Consider the following 17217-nt stretch of genomic DNA (forward strand, 5'->3'; position numbering starts at 1 on the left):
TGAACCTTTTCATTTCCAGATACCAGAACATTTTTAGTAATTATTTACAATTTGAAATTGCGTCTGAATTCAGCTGGGAGGTGTACGTTATTTTGGTGAATTGTTACCCGTATAGTGCAGTGAAGGATTATGACATAGGTTATCAATCATATATTTACTGAGAAACATTAAACTTTTTTTGAATGTATATCAGTGTATATCAAACTATCAAATTAAGGTAGCACAATACAAAGATTTTTTCACCCCCAATCAGACAACTATAAACTGATGTAATTTCTTCATTTCAACTTTGAATTTTATAAATGAGGTACCAAAACAAAGTACAAAGATTAATCTTTCAAAGGTGATATTATGTAATTAGTTGCTATATTGTGATGTCCACACTTGAATGATATTAGCCTCTTTGTTATGTATAGCATCCCAAAATATTTTATAGATTCTTGTGCAGCACAGTTTGACCTCCAAAACAGTGTCTCAGATTTTTCCTATTGTATTTCATTCTCTCATAAACCGCCAATGAAGTTTGCAACCTCAATTCATAAGAGATCACTTAATTCAATTGGGTATAAAATGTGTTCTATTGATGTTTTTGGAAATCTGAGACACGGTTTTGAAGATAACTGGTCAAGGAACAACATGTGTGAAAATCAGGCATATAGGGACACCTATTGCGGAGCTAATTTCATTTAAAACTACATTTCCATGACAAAAATGAATGTGTCACAATTGATTAAAAAAGAATTTTCCCACTTGTACCCCATTAACTTCAATATAATTCACACATGTACCATGGGGATACTTCAGGATTAGCCTTTAATCATAAATCAATTAGGTTTTTACCAGTAAGAAAGGATTCCATTTCAGCAATTCTAAATATATAAAGAAATGCACACCCTATGCAACAAAAATCAGATCTGGCGGGAGATTTTATATCATTAGTGACCTTGCTGGAAGTCAGTTGCTACAGATATGGTCAAAACTCCACCCACCATGATAAACCTTTACTATAAATGATCTCAGAAGTTTAAGTACACATTGCATTTACTTTCTTCAATATGGCTTTTATTCATTTAGTACATAAAAAATATGTTTTGATTTTTGCATTGTTACAAAAAGTAAGTTATGCTTTTACACAAAATGATCAGTTGGTCAGTCTAGATGATCCATATGGGGGATTTCTAAAATTGTTATTGTATACAATGACAATAAGGTGTTTTACACAAACTAAGTACATTTTTTTTTCATTCTTTTGCAGTTTCATAATGAAATATTCAATTTGTATTTTCTTTCAAAAAGAATTCGTACGGTGACCTATAGTTGTTAATGTCTGTGTCGGTTTGGTCTTTTGTGGAGAGTTGTCTCATTGGCAATCATACCACATCTTCTTTTTTATATCATATTTCAATATTCTCCTTAAGATATTCTAGTATAAACATCAGAAACATTAATTGTTGTACAATTATATTTGTTTAATATCTGTACATTTATATTTTGATTCCCTCTATATCTCCTAATACATGTAATAGTTGGGTTTTTTTTCTCCTGGCAGCTCCAATAAAGAAATGTATTTTTATTTGGAATTCAATAACTTCTTTTTTCCATAAATCCCTAATCCACCTCTTTTTCATAACTGTTATTTTTATTGATGGTCAGTGGTCATAAAGCTGTCAAATGATTCTATTGATAAACCACAAAGTACTGCCCACATGTTTCTATCTTGTATCAGTCAGACACGTGCATTTGTTTATAAAACTAATTATCATCAACACTCATTAACAGTGCAAGATATGTAAATAAATTTTTCTTCTGTGGTTTTGGAATATTAAAAAGTAACAAAAACAGCTGAAAATGAAATTTTGATAAAATTTAGTTGTTTTTGTATTGTGCTACCTTAATCTAGTGCAGATCTTGCACACATCTTAATAGAAAATAATTCACTACGTAACTGAATATAAAATTCGTATATGACATTTATCCTGTAAATGTTATAGGATTAAACGCGTTTTTAACGGATATACATGTGTAGGTATATAAACTGGACTAATGCACTCACAAACAATACATAAAAACGAAGGAATTTATCGGTGTATAAACTATACAAATTTCAACCTTACATCTACGCATCCAACATCAATCCGTTTTTCAACCGCTTTTTCTCATAAGTTAAGAATGAGATGTTATTGAGTAAAAACAATTTGACAATACGGTGCAACAGTATCCTTCTAGTAAGAGCATTTTTATTTTGACTTTCTTTGCATTTTATTAAAGGGTGTGTCACTTCAATATATCGTGATATGAATTGGCCGCTGGAAGATGCATGAATTTATTATTAACGTTTCCAATCAGCCTTAATTTGTTGTGTCTGTTCAAAGTAGCACGTACTCAAATCCGACTGAAATTGTCTTTCTAATACAACACAGGGTTCGTATAACTTGTTGTCGTTCTCATATGCACATGATATTTGTCACAGGACGTTAAACCCTAATTCGTCAGCATCGTCCGATTGTTTTTTTTTCTCTTTCTATTACTTACTCATAATTATGTTCTTTACAAATCATTGTAAAGAAGTAAATGGAAAAGAGCGAATGCAGCTACATTTTGGTTATCCTAAGTTTTAATTCATTTTATTCCGTTTAGTTCCTTTCTACATAAGTGCAGAGGAGAACTGCAGTTGTCCGCATTTAAACTTCTAGCATTTTCACCAATATGAGTACAATCTGTTACTGTTTCAACACCCAGGGGTGTTTCATGTCTGTATTCTTAAAGTCAAAAGAAACCTCAAATTAGAAAAAAATAATGCATATGTTTTTTATAACTCAATTGATAGTTTTCATTATAAACAGATACTTTTTTCTGAAGAAAATTCTTTAATTTGTTCATATTTAGAAGAAGTTTACTTTATTTTAATTGCTTTAGGGACCTTCCAGGAAGCAATTTCCCGACATATTTCCGTTTGCAAAGTGACGTAAGTGTGACCCATCTCGTAACAATCCGGTAATCGCATTACGCATGGATGTCCTTAAAATAAACTGCTATCTGATTGTACGTGTTAAACACGTGCTCAATATCCATGCTTTTTGTTGTTTGTTGACAAACAGGTGACAATCGTTAAACTTCGGCTTGAAAACACGAACTTTAATCACCTGCCATTTTTTCACAATAACACTGACCGATTAAAAAAAAATTGACGATTATACGAAATTGATGCGAAAAAAATGATAAAATCGTGCACAGAAGACTAAGTTTATGATGTTTGTATACATTGGCTGATGGGAAAAATGAACCGAACCAATTCTTTCTCATGGAAAATTTAGTCTGCAGGAAAATTGCTATGAGTCTACTTCAGTTATTGTTATTATTTCAAATATGCCCCCCCCCCCAAAAAAAACAACAAAAAAACTCACCAAACACAACCTAGGAAACTAATAACTGAGGAATATAACCCAACAAAAACCGGGATCAATGTCAGGTGCGCCGGATTAACAGAGCCGGCTCTTATGGCATCCATCTGTTTGGTAATGTTATAGCTATACACATTTTTCAGAAATGATTCAACTATCGCTGTAACGTATTAGCCTCTAATTATTTGAAAGTGTAATAATATAAACAGAAAAAAAATGAGGTGGGATTGCCACTAGAACAACTATCTAAGAGAGTCTTTATGAAATATAAGTTAGCCATTGATCATTGTTAGGACTCCATTAATTGTAAAATAACGAGTCGGAAGAATTCAAATAAAGAAAAATGTTCAACGCATGACCGAACGACACAATTATTCACGAATGAACGTACACAATACATAAGCAATAATTTAAATCAGCAAAATACTGATATCCGAGGAAAATTCATAACGGAAAGTCCCTAATCAAATGGCAAATTAAATCTAAAACTCGAACACATCAAACCAAATGATAACGACTGTCATATTCCTGACTTGGTACAGGCATTATTTTATGTAGAAAATGGTAAATTACTAAAGAGTATATTCAAAATACTAAATAGAAAAAAAACTATCTGATAAATATTTATCAAAGGTACCAGGATAATAATTTAGTACGCCAGACGCGCGTTTCGTCTACACAAGACTCATCAGTGACGCTCAAATCAAAATATTTATAAAACCAAACAATTACAAAGTTGAAGAGCATTGAGTATCCAAAATTCCAAAAAGTTGTGCCAAATACGGTCAAGGTAATCTATACCTGGGATAAGAAAATCCTTGTTTTTTCGAAAATTCAAAGTTTTGTTAACAGGAAATTTATAAAAATGACCACATTATTTATATTCGTGTCAACACAGAAACATCGAAGTGCTGACTACTGGGCTAGTGATACCATCGGGGACAAAAAGTTCACCAGCAGTGGCATCGACCCAGTGGTGTAAATAATTATCAAAGGTACCAGGATTATAATTTAGTACGCCAGACGTGCGTTTCGTCTACATAAGACTCATCAGTGGCGCTCAAATCAAAATATTTATAAAACCAAACAAGTACAAAGTTGAAGAGCATTAAGTATCCAAAATTCCAAAAAGTTGTGCCAAATACGGCTAAAGTAATCTATAAAAGATAGTAATAGTTTAGAAGGGCTAGTGACATCAGAAGAAATTACAGACGCAGTGTTTAAAATGAAGCACCAGGTTTAGATGAACTAAATGTAGAATTCTATAGAAAAGTTTGGCTCCAAATTCAAAAGATACTAACCAAAATATATAATGAGACATATCACAAGAAAAGTTTGACAAATTCGCAAGAAAGGGGGCAATTTCATTGATTTTTAAAAAGAATGATTCAAAATCTCTGGACAACTATAGGCTAATAACTTTATTTAATGTAGATGTTAAAATTCTTGCTTATACACTTGCACAAAGACTAAAAAAACGTTCTACCCAATATTGGTAATGCCGACCAGAAGGCTATGTAAAAAATATATACATTGGTTTTAATATAAGACAAATACAAGATGTCATTGACTATGCTGAAAACTTAAATGTAGAAGGAGCAATTTTATTTCTAGATTTCTCAAAAGCTTTTTAAACAAATTTGGATTTTAAAAAGATTTAATACACTGGGCTGAGACTATATACAATGGTATTTCAGGGTGCATTGTAAATAATGGGTGGATATCAAACCCCTTTCAGATCTGTCGTGGAATTTGACAAGGATGTACGTTGTCCGCTTTGATTTTTGTACTAGCAGTGGAGGAACTAGCATGCAGAATTAGATCTGAGAAAAATATCAAAGGGTTCCAAATTAAATTAAAAGGAAAAGACTGTAGTATTAAAATATGTCAATTGGCTGACGACACAACCTTATTTTTAAAATCCAAAAAGGAAATATCTTTAGTCATGAACTTAATAGAAACATTTGGCTCAATCTTAGAATTAATAGAACAAAAACTGAAGGAATATGGCTAGGCAGACTTTAACATACTAACGATAAATTCGAAAGAATCAATTGGACGAAAGAACTTTGGCTATAATAAAGAAAACTGTGAAAAACTTAATTGTCAAAAACAAGCTGATAAAATTGAAAAAAAATAAAAACATGTGTTCAAACAGAAAGCTAAGTATGCTAGGAACTATTTTGACAGTTAAGTTGACAGTAATATTTGTTTAATACTTTTTGTAAACTTTTGTAAAATAAATCTTGTTAAATTTTATTTTTGATTTGTATATTTTGTTGGCTACAATTTTAAGGCGATTTCAGGCCGTAACAATTGATAATCATTTTCGTGATTTCCAGTCTGCAGAAGATTTCAAAATAAACACACGAGTTTCATTTGATGCGGTCCATTCGGGATTATAATTATATCCTGATTAAAAAATGTTAGGTTATTCTACAGGAAATTGTTCTTAATATTTCATTCAATTTTATTAAAATTGTTGAGAAAATATTCACTTTTTTGCGATAGAAATGTCATAACAAATTAAATAGAAACAAAATATAGCAAACCGTATATAAGTCAGATAATGCATATTTTAAAGTTTTTCTTTTCGTAGACCACACCTAGGGGTGTCAGGATTGCCCAACGAAAGACCTCACTACGGTTGGTCTTTCATTTGATCAATCCTGACACCCCTAGATCACCTTCGGTGTGTTCTTCGATAAAATGGGAAAGGTCAAACATAACTTGTATGCATATCAAAAGTGTACCTCAAAATAGTGAATTGTAAATGTGTGTAAAAATACGCAAATATATAAATATAGCCCTCAATTTCATTGAAACTTTTGGAAGCCTTTCTGGAATGAAACTGAATAGAAATAAACAGAGAGTTTGAGGTTTGGCAAATTTAATAATTCAAAAGATCAATTTTAAAATATAAACTGTAAACCAGACCACATTAAAATAAAGGAATATATTAAAAAAACATCAGTTGTTCGACCTGTTAATCGTTAATGCGTTTTGTTAAAATATACTTTTTCACTTGTATGGTCTTTTGGAAAATGTTGTTTGTGCTGTTTTTAGACCCTTCTACAACGAAATTTGTTTACATGCAGACGTATAAAAATTGCGGTTTTTATCCAACGCAATATTTTTTAGATGCTGATGTTCCTTTGGTACCATCTTACGGTGTTTTTATTTCACAGCTTGTTTGCTATGCCCGTGTCTGTTGTGACTTTTTTGATTTTAACAAACGTAATCTTTGTATTACTGGTAAATAATTAAACCAGGGATATCATTACCATAAATTACTTAAAACCTTTAATAAATTTGTCCATAGATATAAAGATTTGGTTTTGAAGTTTGGTTGTGTCTGTAGAAGACTTATTTCAATCGGGATAGCACATCCTCATTTTTACGGAAATGTTGTTAACCGTGCCAGAAAATTTAGAAATGATCCAGGTAAACTAAAGGTACCAGGATTATATGTGTATACGCCAGACGCGCGTTTCGTCTACATAAGTCTCATCCGTGACGCTCAGATCAAAATAGTTATCAAGCCAAACAGGTACAAAATTGAAAAGCATTGAGGACCCAAATTCCAAAACGTTGTGCCAAGTTCGGATTAGGCATTATATGCCTGTGATAAGAAATCCTTAGATTTTTTAGAAAATCATTGTTTCGTAAACAGGAAAGTTATTAAAATGACCATATAATTGATATTCAAGTCAACACCGATGCTTATATTTATGTAAATATAAGTATTATTGCTAATAATATCGATTAATTTGCAAGGTTTAAAATCTTGTCGTCTTTGGATAATTTAATCAATAATTCTTTAAATACACGTACGTTATTCGGATTTTTAAGATCACGGATACTGCTATCTTTTATAGCAAATACAACAACGATTTAAACTTTGTTTTTAAAAATATTATTATCAAAAAATAAGGAAGCAATTGCCGGTTTTATCACAATACTTGACACTATCTTGAACAAATATCAATATTTCCGATACATTCTTACAAAAAAAAAAGAACAGTTATATAGGAAGTGTAAGTATTTAGTTTCTATTTGTTTTTTGTTTTTTCAGAAACGAATAAATGATTTAATTTCATTTCAGTAAATAAAATAATGTGACTGATGACATGAATGCTTCCGCTCAAGATTGTTTTCGACGAAAATGGGACGGACGGAAAGATTGAAAGACGGAAGGAAGAACGGTCAAGAGTAACACTGAATGACCCCTTCCCCTTGCAGCGGGGGCGTCCTAACCTAATTGTGTGTTGATGTACATTATTTGTTAACATAGACATTTGGTATGCAGTTTGTTATTACTAAAACAATGAGCACCTCACAAAATTATAAATTATTTATTACATGTATTTTTCATTTCATTTAGAGATTTTAGAGATGCAAACTTTTGTAATTTTTTTCGAAGACTGTCCCTCTAAAACCTTGCATAGTTGATCCCATTTAAAAAATAGATATATGTATATATGATCCAATGCATTATTCAATACATATTTTGAATTGTTCAAAGATGCAAAATATTCTTTGTTTCGCTATGTCTTATCTAATTTAGTTTAAAACAATGTTAAAAATGGCACTCATATAGAATCTTTCTAATCAATAAACGAGATTTGAACAACATAAAAGACTGCAGTCTTAAGCTTGATATACGTAACAATATATCAATGCATGTCAAGAGTTTATGACGTCATTGTTACCTCATAACTGACATTTAAAAAAACAAGTGTCTATATATTCTAATCAAATTCGTTTATCAATAGATTTCAAGGATTGACAAATTTGAACATTAGGAATCTTTAGGGAAACAATTAAGGGGGCTCCTGGGTATAAATCAATTTTTTTTTCTAATATAGGATTTCGCTATGTTTTTTTATAAATGAACTTTATCGTATACTTAAAAGAAAAATGAAATAAAAAAATGGGGTCACCGTTCGTTTAAGCTAAAATCTGCCTCTGGAAGAAGCATACATTTTGGTTAATGTCCTCTTTTTCTGTTGAACTAATAGGAGAAAAAGAAGAAATATCGAAATAAAAAAATAACCTAATTACAGAAATTGCTTAAATTTTACAATTATTTAGTTTATGTAAAGCTTATTTGAAAACAATAATAAAAAATATAGGTCACCGATGAGTTAAAAAAGATATTTCAAATTTAATGCCAAAAAATGGCATTTTTGCATCAAAGGGAGATAATTTGGATCTTTTTCAATTTTTAAAGTCATCTGGGGCCAAACCAAATCAATTATTTGGGTTGTTTTTTGTACCATATCATAAAGTAACAACTAATAGTGTAATAAATAAAATTTGTAATGAAAAAATAAAGGTTTAATTTTTTTCTGAAATTTTTGTACCCAGGAGCCACCTTAAGGCTTGTTATTGATATATTGTCTTTTTTTTTAAATCGGTTGTAAGACATCATGTTTTCATAAGGTGTTATGATAAATATGAATATGTTCATAAGTGAAATGAAATATTTGTAAGAATATGTCCCTCTTTTAACTCTCATTAAATTGTCCCATCTGGACGTCAATTGATATGTAAAGATGTTCACAGGTGATTTTAATATGTTTGCTATATCTTTCAGATTCACCTCCAGAATGAGACCTAAAGACCTAGCCATCTGGTTATGGCTTAAATTTTATTTGATGCTCGAATATAGGACAGACATTGTCGATTGCGCCAATGATTGTCAGTGTTTAAGTAAACATGTCGTTATTTGTTCAGGTCGATATTTAAATAATATTCCCAGAATGCCGAACGGAACGCAAGTCGTTGTAAGTCACATCCGGGAAAATGGATTGGTCAATCCTACAGATCATGTTATTAAAAAAATAGAGTTTGAAAATAATTTGATTTCGTACATACATCCAAATGCCTTTAATAAAATGGTATATCTGAAAAGCTTGTACATACGTTATGAAACAAGACTCAATGTGAATATCCTCAAAGTTGCCATCGGTAATATGCCAAAAACTCATCTCAAGTTTCTTAATTTTCGATCTAATGAATGGACTTCTTTTCCGCAAGACATGTTAAAAAATAGTCTATATGAAAATTTTATCAAAATGTAGATTCGGGATAAAAACTGTATCGTATACCCTTAAAAATGCATGCATTTAAAAAAAAGTTGAAGGCTGTACGGTGACCTATAGTTGTTAATGTCTGTGTCATTTTGGTCTCTTGTGGGCAGTTGTCTCATTGGCAATCATACCACATCCTCTTTTTTTAAATAGTCTAAAAAACGGATTGTAAAAAGTAAAAAGAAATGATAGGTCCGTGTCCTTTGCAAGTTTAATCGTAAACGATTGTTTCTAGATTTTTTACATAAGCACTTTAAGCACTTTTATTCTTTCTACAATTATAAAACAATTACAAGTATTTTATGAGACTTCCAAAAACAATATGTAATAAAGACGATAGAACTCAACTGTATCGTCTTTATTGAACATTGAATTTTGATTTCTAACTATCTATAAACTTTGAACTGGATGACAAACATCCATCAGTTCTTTATCTTTTCGTCCTCGTTCAATTTGTTTTATCATATATTTGTGTTTACATTATTCGATTATAATCAGTCATGTAGAACGAAGGTAGATCTTAGTAAATGTCGGTCTCACCAATTAGTTACATACTAATTTGTTTTTCTGGGTTTCAAGGTCAGTTTGTGGATAGGAAATTTCGCACCTTAATATTGGAATCCCCTTTATGATTTTATTAATCATAAAATAAGCAAAGATACCAGGATTCTTATAATATCATTACGTACGCAACCTTCAACAACGCCCCAATAATCAATAGGACTCAATCTAAAACTGTTTCTAAGGAACAAATGGGAAGCATGAATTGAATTTTGCTTTAATCCTAATTCTAAATACTATAAGCTATCTTCTTAATATAAAAGCTTAGTTTTCTTTCCATTACTAACAATAGGGTTTTTCATATATACTTTGTACTCTGTAAAACAAGCTGCAGTTTGGAAATATCCCAAAGCCTATAGCTTGTAAATTTAAATGGTAAAAATAAGCTGATCAAACAGAACAAAACGATTGTGATTAAAATTGTGTCAGTATGGTATCAGCTTCATGCGAGATTATCAAAAATAAAATACATCAGTAACTACAAAATTTATCATATATCGTAGACAGTTTAAAACTTGTACATGATTTTCATAAGTACTCGGAGAGAGGACAATTCTTTTCGAGTTTATCTACATCTTTACTAAGATAACACTGCTATTATGTACAGAGACTCTTTAAATAATTACAGTAGTGATCGCCGAGGAGAAGAAACTTGGAATCCGTAGTTAATTGCAAATAAACTTTATTAATAATATATATATGTGCACAGTATACAGATGGCTTTCATGCCACCCTTTGTTCGTGGTTCGTGGAGTATAGTTCCAAATTATTATATGAGGTCATGCTTCCGAAGTTTTTCTGTCTAACGTTTTTTTTTTTTTGTTTTTTTTTTTTTTAAATATTTACTATCTAAGGGGTCATAGTAGTTGCATATGTCTTGAAAAAGTAAAACACGCGGAAAAAATGTATAGTTGAAAATGAAATTAGGGTAGAAATTAGTCTTAGTCAGTTACATTTATTTCACGTTTGAAGCGGTGCAATGGTTTTTTTAATTCAAATGGACTTTTATCAAAAATTGCATTGTAGCAAAGGGAAAGAATAAATGTGGTTTGAGGCCAGAAACACGAAAATAGTGGAATTTAACAGAAAGGAAACACATATCGGATTTTGGTAAAAAGGGAGAGGGCTTTTATTTTACCATTTCTGAAATTCTCAAAAATTCATCTTACAACAGTTTACAAGCGGTAAATGCGCGCAATTTCGCGAGTGTGTTCTAGTAATTTTTAATATGGCAATATAATGCATCTCGATGAAATTTACAGATTACATTAGAATGTATTAAACCCAACAGTAAAACAAATACTTACTTAAACTTCTTCTGTAAAATTCGTGACTAAGTACTTGTGATACCTAAAATACAAAACAAATCGATTAAACCAGGGGTGGTGTTCTCGAAAGTATCCTAAGATTCGTCCTAAGTCATAGATAAAACCGATTTTAGGATGGACTTAGAATCGACTTAGGACACTCTTAAGTTGCGTCTCGAAGCTATCTCAAACGCATCTTATGTTAGGACGTCCTTAACATATCCTATATGTGAAAGTCTAAATAGTTAAAGTAATTGTTTGATAAAACATTTATTAGAGACGAAACCAATTAATAAAATAGTTTATAAAATTTTGTAATAACATGTATTTAATTAAATGCATGATTTTAAATGTAGTTATGAAATAAATTCAAATAGGATTTTGATATAAAGTGTAAAACTATTTGTTTTGAAATAAGAATATTGATCTTCGTAGTGTCATCGTATCGTAAAAATACGAAGTTCAAAGTTTTAAATTCATGCACAATTTCTTTATACGAATTAATAACCGATGGTGCGTTTCTTTTCACGTTCATCTTCACGTAAAAAAAATGAGAAAACATTCACAAAGTTAGGATGAAGATATGATGATCTTAAGACACCTAATTTGTCTATTGTGTCTTTTTTGTTCACGCATCGTTATCAATATCATGGAATTTGACAAGACTGTCATACAAGTGAGAGGTTCAGCTCTTTAAATCCGGGTTAAATCCGTCATTTATTTACACTTTGAAAATGCCTGTAACAAGTCAGGAATATGACAAGTAACTGTGTTGTCCATTCGTTTGATGTGTTCAATCATTTGATTTTGCCATTTGGTGAAGGACTTAATTTCCGTTTTGAATTTTCCTAGGAGTTAAGTATTTTTGTGATTTTATTTTTTGTAAGAAGGCTTTTAAAATGTGAAAAAAAAATATTGTTTAAAGTGAAAAAATATAAGAAGATGTACATGTGGTATGAGTGCCAATGAAACAACTCTCCATCCAAATTACAAATTATAAAAGTAAACCATTCTAGTAGTGATTGGACCGAAATGAACGGTAGGATAGAAAAATAAACCGACGTCAATTGAGACTCGTCATCTATACTCTATTTAAATCCTACCATTGGCCTGGTGAATAATAGGGCCCTCAAAAGAATTGTCCTGAGACAATCATAGTTTTATTAAAATAATAATGTTCTATAAGCAGTTAAAATAATTTAATGTTTGAAGCGTTGCAAAGTTTTTAATTCAATTTTACTTTTATCAAAATAGGGCCGGAAGAATAATGGCGGTCTGCGGCCAGAATTGTTTTCCTTAGGTTAAATGGGTTGTTATGCGCATTTAATCGTTTATTAAAACGTTTTCTATGATTCATTTAAGGGGATTCTAATTTCTTTGTGAGAAACCAAAAACGGAGACATCAGAAAATTATTAAGAACTCGTAACTTGAAAACTATTACGATGTAACTTAAGGAAGAAATAAGAGCGATCTACGAACAACCTCAGGGAGCTTTTGAGTGATCTTAGAATTATCTTATCTTCCCTTTAATTCAATACTTACGACCTCTCTTTATAAAATATCTTGTTACCGGCACCAGGTTTATTAATTAGACAATAAGGACCCTGGGGCCAGTAACAAGAAACATCTCTTAAAATTCTCGTAAGTCATAGTTTAAGATAGCACAAAGAGTGCACTAAGAATCTTTTAAGAGTGTAACTAGAAGCATTATTTATTCGCCCTTTCCTTTCTCTTAACATCGTTTAAGAATATCCTTAAGACGATCTTATTCTAAGTACACTTACTAACTTTCCGTCCTGCCCGTTAACGTTTTCTTTCTTTGGTTTAGTCATTGCCGAATAAAAATCTTTCGTTCGCTTTGAAGTAACAGGAATTGTTCTTGCATATTCTTCACAAATATTGATCCTGATTAAGTTAAAAATATGGGAATATTTAAAGGAAAAAGAATAAACTGGCTCAGTGCAAGACTACGAAAACTGGATTTTAAACAAGAGGAAATATCCCCCGTCCCCACAACGGGAAAATTGGACCATTTTATTATGATATCGGTCCATTTCATTGGTTATCTACCTATGAATAACGGAACGATTTAATTCATTTTCGTAACCCGGAACGGCGACGTTTTATAGTTTTGGTGGAAATTTGAAGATCATTGAAAAAGAAACAGATTTGGCATGATGGCCAATTAGACAACTTTCTACCAGAAACAACGTGACGTAGAATTTAATAAATATGTGTCACTGTACGACCTTCAACAATTAGCAAAACCCATACCATATAGTCAGCAATATTTAATAGGCCCCGAATTGAAAAATGTAAAACAATTTAAACGAGAAAACTTACGGCCTGGTTAATGAACAATACAATAAATGGGGGGAAAAATATGATAAACAGCAACAATCGACAACCACTTAATTATGGGCACCTGTCTTTGGGCAGTATTATAAGACAGTGTTTTAATTTTTGTTGTTGAAAATTTGAGGATAGGTATATTTTAGAGAGTGTTTTGGAGTTTTTGGACGTATTTGAGGATAAGTATACATAAGACAGTATTCTATAATAGTTTTTGGGAAATTTTAGGATCAGTATATATGAAGCAGTCTTTTATTTGAATAAGAAATACCGTTTATTCCGATAAAATGCAGTTCGTCTTTTTAATTAACGGAATAAACTGTACTGATAGATCGATATATTGTTAGTGATTGTAAAAATTTTGGAGGAAATTTCAGGAGGATCAGTATGTATGAGAAACTATTTCATAGTTTTTGGGAGAAATTTGCGGATCAGTATCGTGTCGTGTCGTGTACATTTTATTATTTTGTACAGGTTATTTATTATCTGTACAAAAACTTTGTACTGTCATTGGCTGGTGTAAACCTCCCACTAACACTTTACACCATAACACCATACACCATACACCATTACACCATACACCTTGTACCAATACACCATACACGTTACACCATGAACCATACACCTTACACCTTAAACCACGCACCATTCCCCATTCTATTTTCACGATCAAAAATTACCAATAATGCAATAAAACTTCAAATATTAAGATCATTAGTATTGTTTATGTTTACAATTCGAAAAAAATAATTAAAAAGAATTTCGTTTTGAACCAATGAAATGTCGTACACCATCATCCACACCATTCCCGATCGCACGTTACCACAATCACACCATTCCTCAAACACCATTACACCATTCCCCTTACACCATACACCATAGCACTATACACCTTACACCATTACACCATATGCCATACACCATTACACGATACACGTTCTTTTGGGAAGTTCACACCATCCAAGGGCTGTAAGAGTAATTACTTGTATGATGCCATCTTGAAAGATTGAAAAATGGAGTTTCCAGTCGTGTCCGTGCATTAACGCATGAACTGTTCTACCAAAGCTTCCCAAATTTTAATATGTTGTTACTGATGACAAAATGGAGGTCAAGTTCAATAATGACGATTTTGACTTTTACCATTCAGGAGTTATGGTTCTTGAAAGATTGAAAAATGGAGTTTTCAGTCGTGTCCGTGCATTTACGCATAAACTGTTCTACCAAAGCTTCCCAAATTTTAATATGTTGTTACTGATGCCAAAATATAGGCCAAGTTCAATAATGACGATTTTGACTTTTACCGTTCAGGAGTTATGGTTCTTGAAATATTGTAAAATGGCGTTTCCATTCACGTTGTTGCATTTTCTCATGAACCATTCAATCTAAGCTTTTCAAATTTTAATATGTTGATACTGAAGACAAAATGGAGGTCAAATTTGATTTTGACGATTTTCACTTTCACCATTCATCAGTAATGGTTCTTGGTATATTGCCAGGACACAAATAAATATTAATAAATCCGGTTTGCTGTCGTTGTGACAGCCTCTTGTTAGGATATACATTGTAACTTCAGCAAAAATGACACTTTGAGCATATTGGGTTGAACAACCAGGAGTCACTAAAATACGGACTACTGGTGCAAAGTGACAAAGTCATCGAAAGGAATAAATAAAATGAAAATCTTCTTCCAATTATTTTGATTTTTAAATGAAGGGAAATATTCAATTGTTCTCTGACAGATGGGGTTTAATTATAATAAATTATTTATCTACTTTTTTTATGGAATTGCACAATTCTTAATCATTCAGACCAGTGTCAGTTGTTCTCATGTGTACATCAAATCATCATACTTTTTATGTCAGCATTCTATATTTTTACGAAACACATGACTTTGAGGGGGGAGTTGTCTATCATACATAAATCACAGTTCTAGCCATAGAAGAAATTCCCTTCAATTAACACCATGCAGGATATATGGAGCTCCAAAATTAAAGCAATGTCAGTGAGTTGGTAAGCCACTTCTGCCTTTTACGGGCACAGTCCACTGAATTTTAAATAGTGATCCTGATAGTACATAATTGATAATCAAAATGGTCTTTGACTTTGACTTGACTATGAGTGAAAATCCGGATAATTTCTCTGCTTATAGTGGAAAATTGTGTTTTTATAACTCCTTATATTTATTATTTGTATGCCTCCAAGACCAATTTTAACTTCAGAGTGTGCTGTTCTAATCCATGCCAAGAAATCCTAGCTAAAAATTCTGGTGGACCTCCTACGGCACATATTAGTAGATACAGATTTAATTTCATTCAAATAATTGATTTATGACCTTTATGTACGTCTCGCTAAGAATACTGCTATATAACAAATGGTCAAAATTTATCTTTCATGCAATTTGCTCAATGGGATATTTGCAGAATTTCAACGGAGGTAATTTCTTGGCATGCAGAGGGTAAGGTTGATCAACTGTACAATAATAAATAATTTCGTCTCCTTTGCAAATGAGTTTATTAATTTAATTCCTGCTACATTCAAAACATCATGCCATCTTAAGAATTATTTTTGAAGTGCTGTTTTTTGGAACTTAACTTGGCTTCCTTTACATTACTTAAAGTACATCTTTATCTTTCACAAGTAAATACAGAATTATTTGAAGATTTTATTTGATGTCTCAATTTTTATCCTTTTATACCCTACTTAACCATGAAACTGTATACAAATTGGCTACCAAATTTATCAAATAAAAATTTCAAAATGTTTCACGTTTATACTGATGCACTTATAATAAATTATTTGTTTAAAGGGAAAGTTGTGTTGTAGTCAGGAAAAAGGCCAAGGTAGAATTATAATGATTTGTACAAGTTATTATCTTTTACTTAATAAAAATTGGACAAGTCAAGTTATAACCTGTACAAAATAATAACATGTACACGACATATATATGTAACACTCCCAAACGTGTACTTCCCCAGAAACGTGTCCGATTCCCCCAAATGTGTCTTTTCTCCCTAAACGTGTCCGAAATGTACAATTTCCCCCAAACGTGTCCGAATTCATAATCCCCAAACGTGTCCGATAAATGTTATTCGCCAAAACGTGTCCAATATTTAACGCCAGAACGTCTCATGTCTTTTAGCGTTTATACATGTATCTCCTAAATAAAATCACTGATAACGTTTACGGGAATTTTATGATGGGAACACAGGTGACAAAGTTTTCATTTAATAGCTTTAGTTAATTAAATGTAGGTTTTTAATGAATATCATAATTCAAAATTTAATTTGTAATTGTTAATTAATTTTTGACTGAAATTGCTTATTGTTCATTTGCAAGTATTTCAAACTCATTTAGAGCGAACCTGCGCATAATTATAGAGTTCACTTAATCGGTGACTTTGTAAATTATTATGTACTTAAAAACTCCGATGATGCTTTGTATATTTATCCGAATATTGCCTGGCGAGCGTTAAGCAGCATTTTTTTTTTTAAATCTTTTGT

Source organism: Mytilus edulis, chromosome 12, assembly GCF_963676685.1.
Source record: "Mytilus edulis chromosome 12, xbMytEdul2.2, whole genome shotgun sequence".
In the NCBI taxonomy this organism is placed as follows: Eukaryota; Metazoa; Mollusca; class Bivalvia; order Mytilida; family Mytilidae; genus Mytilus; species Mytilus edulis.